Source organism: Poecilia latipinna, unplaced genomic scaffold (genome assembly GCF_001443285.1).
Source record: "Poecilia latipinna isolate Pla-1442-1.1 unplaced genomic scaffold, P_latipinna-1.0 Scaffold1519, whole genome shotgun sequence".
Taxonomy (NCBI): Eukaryota; Metazoa; Chordata; class Actinopteri; order Cyprinodontiformes; family Poeciliidae; genus Poecilia; species Poecilia latipinna.
In genome coordinates this window covers 146,503-153,474 of record NW_015114135.1, presented here as the reverse complement: position 1 = coordinate 153,474, position 6,972 = coordinate 146,503, and the positions used below count along the sequence as shown (strand labels likewise).

Genomic DNA, 6,972 nt, shown 5'->3' with positions numbered 1-6,972 from the left:
TGTTGTCTAGCCTAGAGGGAAGTCCCCTCACGACGCTGGGAGCGAGACTCACCGGGAACTGGAAACCCCCCACATCCCTCTGTTTAAGAGCCCACTGTGCGCCTCCGGCTGGAGTCCGCCCCGAAGACTCCTGGTCTCTCTCTCTCACACTCACGAGTCGTTTCCTTCCTCATCTCTCTCCGAGTCAGCCTCTACGCCTAGCCGCAACCTGGTACCGGAACCTTCCCCCAACCAGAACTCATTATCACAAGTAAGCTTCGAACCCATACAAGTTGCCTGATTTCCTACGGTCATTAAACTCACCTCCACTCTCCCCTGTGTGCAGCTGTGCCAGTCCTCCAACAGCAGCTTCCCGACTGTGGATGTTTGAACTTTTATCTTTGTCAATAAACATCTAAATTTTCATTCAGCCTCTCTGTGAGTTTCTGCATGTGGGCTCAAAAACTAAAACCCAGCATGACAACTTTAAACCTTTTGGGTTTGATTATCCCTGATACTGACCAAGAAAAATCTCTAAAAAATGAATTTTCTGGCAAATAGATAATTTTGAGAGCAAGAGAAGTTTGACCTGACTTGACTTCAGACAATGAGGGGGGGAAAAAAAGTGCATGTCTTTTTATTCTGTGCATGTAAATGACTGACATTTGCAGTAGTAAATCACAGACAGCAACATAGCAAAATTGCATAGTAAGTTTTACAGCAACCAGAGGAAGGATCTAACAGATCCTCCTGTGCTGACAGCTTGATGAGCAGATGAAGTTGACGAGTAGGCGCCGCAGCAGATCCGTCACAGAATGAAGGGAGGGGAGGAGGAAGGAAAAATGCTGGAATATGGAAGGGATAACATCCTGGGTGTAATAAATCTGTAGTCAGTCTCACAGTGAACAGAAATGTCTTTAAGATGGCTGGGTCGAGGTGTTTTGTTTAAAGCTTAAGGAGAAACAGGATTTAGAAATTTTGATTAAATTTTGCAACAATCTTGAATTGTTTAAACTGTTTTTTTTTGTTTGTTTGTGTGTTTGTTTTAAAAGTGAGTAACTCATCTTAAGTGGACAGAGGGATTTTGGTTTTGAGAGTCCAAACTTACTGCTGGCTGAACTGAAGTTAACTCCAAAACAGATCTTAAAAGAGCTCAAAATTCAAATATTTTATAGGATTTTAAACAAATAATATCCTGATTTTTACAGTGAATTACTTACTAAATTACTAACATTTAATTTAGTAAGTAGTTCACTTACTAAATTAAGTGAATTACACTTCAAATGACTCCTTTCTCACCTGTCATTTGAGAAAGGTGTACTTTGTGCACGTTGTTCATTTTCCATCAAAAACATCATTTTTCAATCAAATTAATTTTACGTTTGATTCTGCTCATGAAACATTTCAGTCTTAACTGTTCAAGTCTTTCTTGTACAAAACTTCTGACCAGATTAGAAACAAGTCCACATGTGGCCTCCTCGTTCTTTCTCTGATTTAAAATGAGTTTTCAAACCTGCTGAAACGCAACATATTTAAGAGAAAGACCAGCGAGGTGAGCCGTGTTGACACTGACGATGAGACGCGTCCTGTTAAATCTAGAGGTTCCTAATTAAGGCAGAAAGATTTTACCCCAGAAAAGTATTTGTTGCACCTCCAAATAACATTGTCTGCTCAGAATTAGTGCTGAACCGCTGACAGAAGGGGCGGAACGGAGTCCAGATGGGACCGTCTCTAATTTATAATCACAGGTTCCTGCTCAATCCAATCATCACATATTCATCAGCAGTATACCATCCACCACCTCTGTGACGCCCCACATGTACTCAGTATTCTCTCTTTTCAGATTTCAGTAGCTGTCCTTGCTTTTGATATCAAAACATATGCATATCACGTACTGTACACACGCGGAGAGAGGAATAGCGAACTCTCAGAAGTCGCGGGGTTTTTTTGTTGCGCTTTTGAAATTTCATTGGATTGTTCTGATAAGACCACACAGTCTGCATTTGGGATTTTTCAATTTGAATAGCACAGAATTTACTTCTAAATGAACCAGGAGATGCACACTTTAAAGATCATATACATTTTTGTCATAAAGGCGAATAACAGGTGAGGTCAAAGTGAAATCTAGTATGACCTCTTTGTAAAACTTTTCTTTGCACTGTTGCGCTGGAAGCGCTCTTTATTTTGTGCCACTTAGTGAACTTTACAAGGTAATAAGTATTTATTCTCTGCACGTGGAACGTAATTATACAGGCAAATAGGACTGTACAAAGGTTAAAGCTCTGAGAATTACTTTGGCACACTAGAGTTAAGCTCCCTGCTTAACAATAAGTGTCAACATGCCCTTCAACAGAGAAACATTTAGGAAGAGTATGACACCTATCAAGGTGATTCATCTGCAGAATAGACCAATAGGACGGTGCCAAAGGTGAACAGAAATCCTGTCCTATCCCAGTTGTGTATTGGTAAGAAATTATTAAATGATTCTTTAGTGATGAAATTAGCACAAAAAAAAAAAGACTGTGAAACAAGTCAAACTACTCCCATGAAAGGAGGTTTTATTCAGTACAAAAGGTCAATTTACTTAAATTGGAACCTGTGTCACACGTACGAAGTAGAAATAAATCAACAAACCAAGGCTGAAGTTTGATCTTCAACCAATCTATTTAAATTTGAGGAACATACTACTCTGTGGTTTGGTGTTGTTGTCTGAAGCACAATGAACATAAACCAGAGAAAGAAGATTGTAGTACAGCTCAAAAAATTACAATATCATGAAAATGTTCTCTCATTTCAGAACGTGAAGCTCATGTTTTGTAGACTTCAGCTCCTTATCTTTCCCCTGAGCTGCAGCCTGTTAACAATCAACCACCTGCTTTTTTGTTCGCTAACAGACACCCCAGCATCCCTTTCGGTTTACTTTGTTCTTTGTCGGAGCCTTCTGTTGCCACGTTAGTTCTCTGTTGCAATATCTGCTATCTGGTGCTCCTTTGTGTTCCTTACAAATTGTTTACCTTCTTCGTGATTTGCTCTTTAAGCCTAGCTGCATTTGGGACCCTGAACTCATCAAACAATGCGACAATGACGTTTAGAAAGAAAAGAACATTCCTATTCTGAATGAGGAACCTTGAATCTGTGAAGGGCACAACAGAGTCTCAAGACGGTCAAAATATGTAAAATATATTATATTGCACAGAGTCGGACAGCTCTGCCTCAGGTCTTTGAACTTCTAAGGACAACGACCTAAAACACACTAAAGGCTCCCAGGAACGGGTGAAGAAAAGCGAACGAATGTCAGGTTATTTTAAAATTACCTTCCATGAGCCCAGATTATAAGTGTAGATATATGAAATCTAATTTGGAATAAGCAATACGGGATCCTATTAAACTTTTGAGGTTTTATCTCCACTGGGCAGTCCTGTAAAGACTATTTTAAAAAAGCTCAATGTACATCTTAAACATAAATGCTACCATTTGATGTTTTGTACCAGATTATAGTTTTCAACTATTTCACACCTGCAGCCTCCTAAGAGCATAATTTTATTAAACCTTTGTCAGCTTTAAGTCTTTTTAGGGATACTTGTGCATACTGAAGAAGGGTTACATTAAATATTATTGGCACATGTGACAAATCCATGCATGCAGGGTGAAAATATATCTTGGCACCTACGTTGAATGGGCTTCTACATTTTCTCTGTGGAACGGGGCATGGATGAATCACATCTGAGAGGTGTTCTGACATGTCTGGAACCTGCATGGTGGTAATAAAGCCCAGAGGGACTGTGGATTGTGAGCCGGAGTCTCTGTGGATTAGGCTTGCCTCCCACAGATCCCATAAGATTGGAATGTGGCACACCTGATGCTCTCTCATCTTCACCGAGCCATTCTGTTCAAGAGATGTAATGTAGTATAAGAGTGGGATCTATTAAGAGTATTATTGGAGGAATGTTTGGAGGGTGGCAGCCATAAAAGTAATGTATAAGTGGATACCTGGGTGGAAGCTTTTCAGCAGAGTCGTTGGACGACGAGCAATGCTTTACGTTGCAGGATCTGATATGTACATGCTGTTTTTATATTTTATCAACTGTTTAAAAACAGGCATTGATGCCTAAGGAGAGCTGCACAAACTGATGTAATTCACATCCATTTACATCAGCAATACAGTAAATTGGTAGTGTGTATATGCTGCATATTAATAGTCAAGTGCTTAGCTTTTTATGGAGTTGCATTCTAAACAGATTATGTTCTGATATAATACACCTTTATAATTAACTATAATTCCTGACTATAATTTTGAACAATGAGATTCATCTCTGTGTGACCTGGAGAAGTTTAAATTGTAAAATAATTAGTTAATCTTTCTTCTTTCAAATCTTCACCTTATCAACTTTAAATGATCTTCATATGAAACATTTAAAAGGCTCATACTGAGTTTTCACTACTGACTGGCTGCACCTTTTTACATGTTAAAAGACTGCAGTGATGCTGCAAAACCTCTAGCAGTGAACCAAAGCTCCTTTAAATTGCGAGGTGCCAAAATCAGACTTGGGTAACTAATGTAATGCCAGATTGTGTTTAAAGGCTCCCTCAGGTGTGACCAACTGGAAACACAGACACTGAAAGGCCTGCATCCCTAATACAGTCTAGGAGAATAGAAGGTTCTTCCACATTAAGGAAAAAAAACAACTTTTTTGTTAAATGGGAAATTGAACTTCTAAGTTCATTAATTCAGTTTGTTAAGCTACTGCTCCATCTGTGATGAAAAAAAAAAATCTTAACTTATTAATGTTTACATTTCTCCAACAGACAGACTATCTGTGTAACATGGACTCACTGTAACTTTGCTTCACATGTCTGTCTCTGAAATTGATTTTTTTTTCTGTCTGGAGATCAGAGTATGCCCTTTATTGACAAAGCAAGGGCAAAACTATAGAAAAGCTCCATCTTTCTACTCTTTCATAGGCCTGAGTGCAAAAGCAAAAGAAAAAAAAAACATTTAGAGAAAAACTGAAGACGCTACTTGCAATATAAGAAAAAAAAAAAACTTACAAATTTTTGTCCCGGAGCAAACCAGTAGCCACATGTATTTCAATCAAGTATTGAAGTTAAATACAGTTTATCTATCATAACCAATATTTTATATAATTTGAATATGAAGGAGTAAGTGTTGTAAAAGAGCATTTTGACGTACTTGGACGTGTGAACAAAAGGTTCAAGTTAAAAGCTAATATTCATTCATCAACAGTAAGAGAATACCTGGACTGGTCTAGTCAAAGTCTGGTTTTTAAGAAGCTTATATAAGATCTTATATAAATAAGACCTTAAGCAAGTTGTTCAAGCTGAAAAACCATCAAATTCTGCAAAGTTGCTAATTGTTATACGGTTAACAATAGTGTGCTGTTTTCTTACATGCTGTAGATTTTATCATCTCAAGCAAAGGCTGGGAGTTGATAATGGCAAAAATGCTTATTTTTAGGGATTAAAATCCTAATTGTTACAACATATCTATTCATTTTTTTATTTGGATGTGAAATTGTTTTTTGTGTTCTCAGGAGGCACAGCAATTCAACCAGCCAATTGTTTTTTTATTTTTTTTATTGTGTTTTTAGAACAGGTATTAGAAATAAAATCCATACCTCTCCTGTAGAGATGCAGGGCTTTATGGCTGAATGTGTGCACAACTTGGTAAGTCATACTGTGTTTTATAACAACACATTTTCATGTTTCTGTTTTTGTTTAGTTTTTCTATGATGTAAAATTATTCACAAAGGCCTTGAAGGGGGACATGATTTATAGCCCATGCCAAGATACCACAATCTTGTTATTCTGAGATATACATCTGTGTTGGTTGGGGAATAAACAACTGCAGAGTGAGTAGAAAACAGAAATGTAGATGTTTGCGAAAGGAAAAATGGTCAGCAAATAAAAAAAAAGTTTGTGCATAATCAAATGAGACAAATATAAATAAGATAATGAGTTCTTTTTGCTGCTCGTAAAAAAGCTTGTCAAGCTGAATATCTCAGCTGAAGAGGAGTTTTTCATTTTAATTAAGGGGCTGATAATTAATCCTCATAAACACCTTTTCAAGTAGAGCAGAGCAAATCACAGATCCCATCAAAATTCAGACGGACCCGGCTCATTTTTGTTTGTTTATTCGAGCTCCAGCAGCCTGCCAATTTCTTTGCGTGTGCCTCCCTGAAAAAAGGAGTTGTTTGTTCAAAAGTAGCGGAGGCAGCATGCCGCGCATGTGTCTAGCATGAATCTGTTTGCTGAGAATAAGAAGAAGCAGACAGGTGAAAAGAGAGATGGAAAAAGAGGGAGACATGTCGCAGCACCCTCAGGACGTCTCCTCATTCTGAGCAGCTGTTGTCTGAGAGCTGGAGGCAGCACTGCGGCGCCCTGTCAACTCCTTCTCCCGGAGAAGCCCTCCCTGCATGCAAAGCAGGCACAGACTGCCCTCTCTCCTTGCCCGTGCTTTTCTGGCCCCCCTTTTTTTTTTTTTTTTTTTTTTTGTCACCGTATAGAACAGACACCTCCTTATTTTCTCTGGCCTTTTTATTCAAATCAATTTCAGGCTGTCAAATGGAGTGCGCTTGGTAATACTTACAAAGCACACAAACGCAAACACACAGGGCAGGAAGTGTGACAATTTTATAGGAAGGAACATTTCAAGGGCAGAGACTGATTATGAAAAAAAAAAAGTGTATTGTTTTTGTCTTTGACGATTGATTGCACTCCGCTTGATGCATCAGTTCTCCCCCCGCAAGGAGAGCATAAATAAAAATGTTTTCATTTAGTCGGCTGCTGGTGTCCTGTTAATCCCCAAAGGTCAGTGATATATGGAGAATTCAGCTGATTTATTTTGTAGTTGAAAAACTTTGTATTGACAAAGAGACTGTAACTGATGTGCTATATCTGTGTGTGTGTATATATATATATATATATATATATATATATATATATATATATATATATATATATATATATATATAT

At 38.1% G+C, this 6,972-nt stretch overlaps 1 long non-coding RNA gene across 1 annotated transcript; it reads left to right on the top strand.

Moving 5' to 3' along the window:
- Positions 1–10: 10 nt before the first annotated feature.
- Positions 11–402, top strand: LOC106963299 (uncharacterized). The gene is made up of 2 exons (XR_001428169.1): positions 11–250; positions 326–402. It is a non-coding gene; the product is annotated as an uncharacterized LOC106963299 (long non-coding RNA).
- Positions 403–6,972: the final 6,570 nt, after the last annotated feature.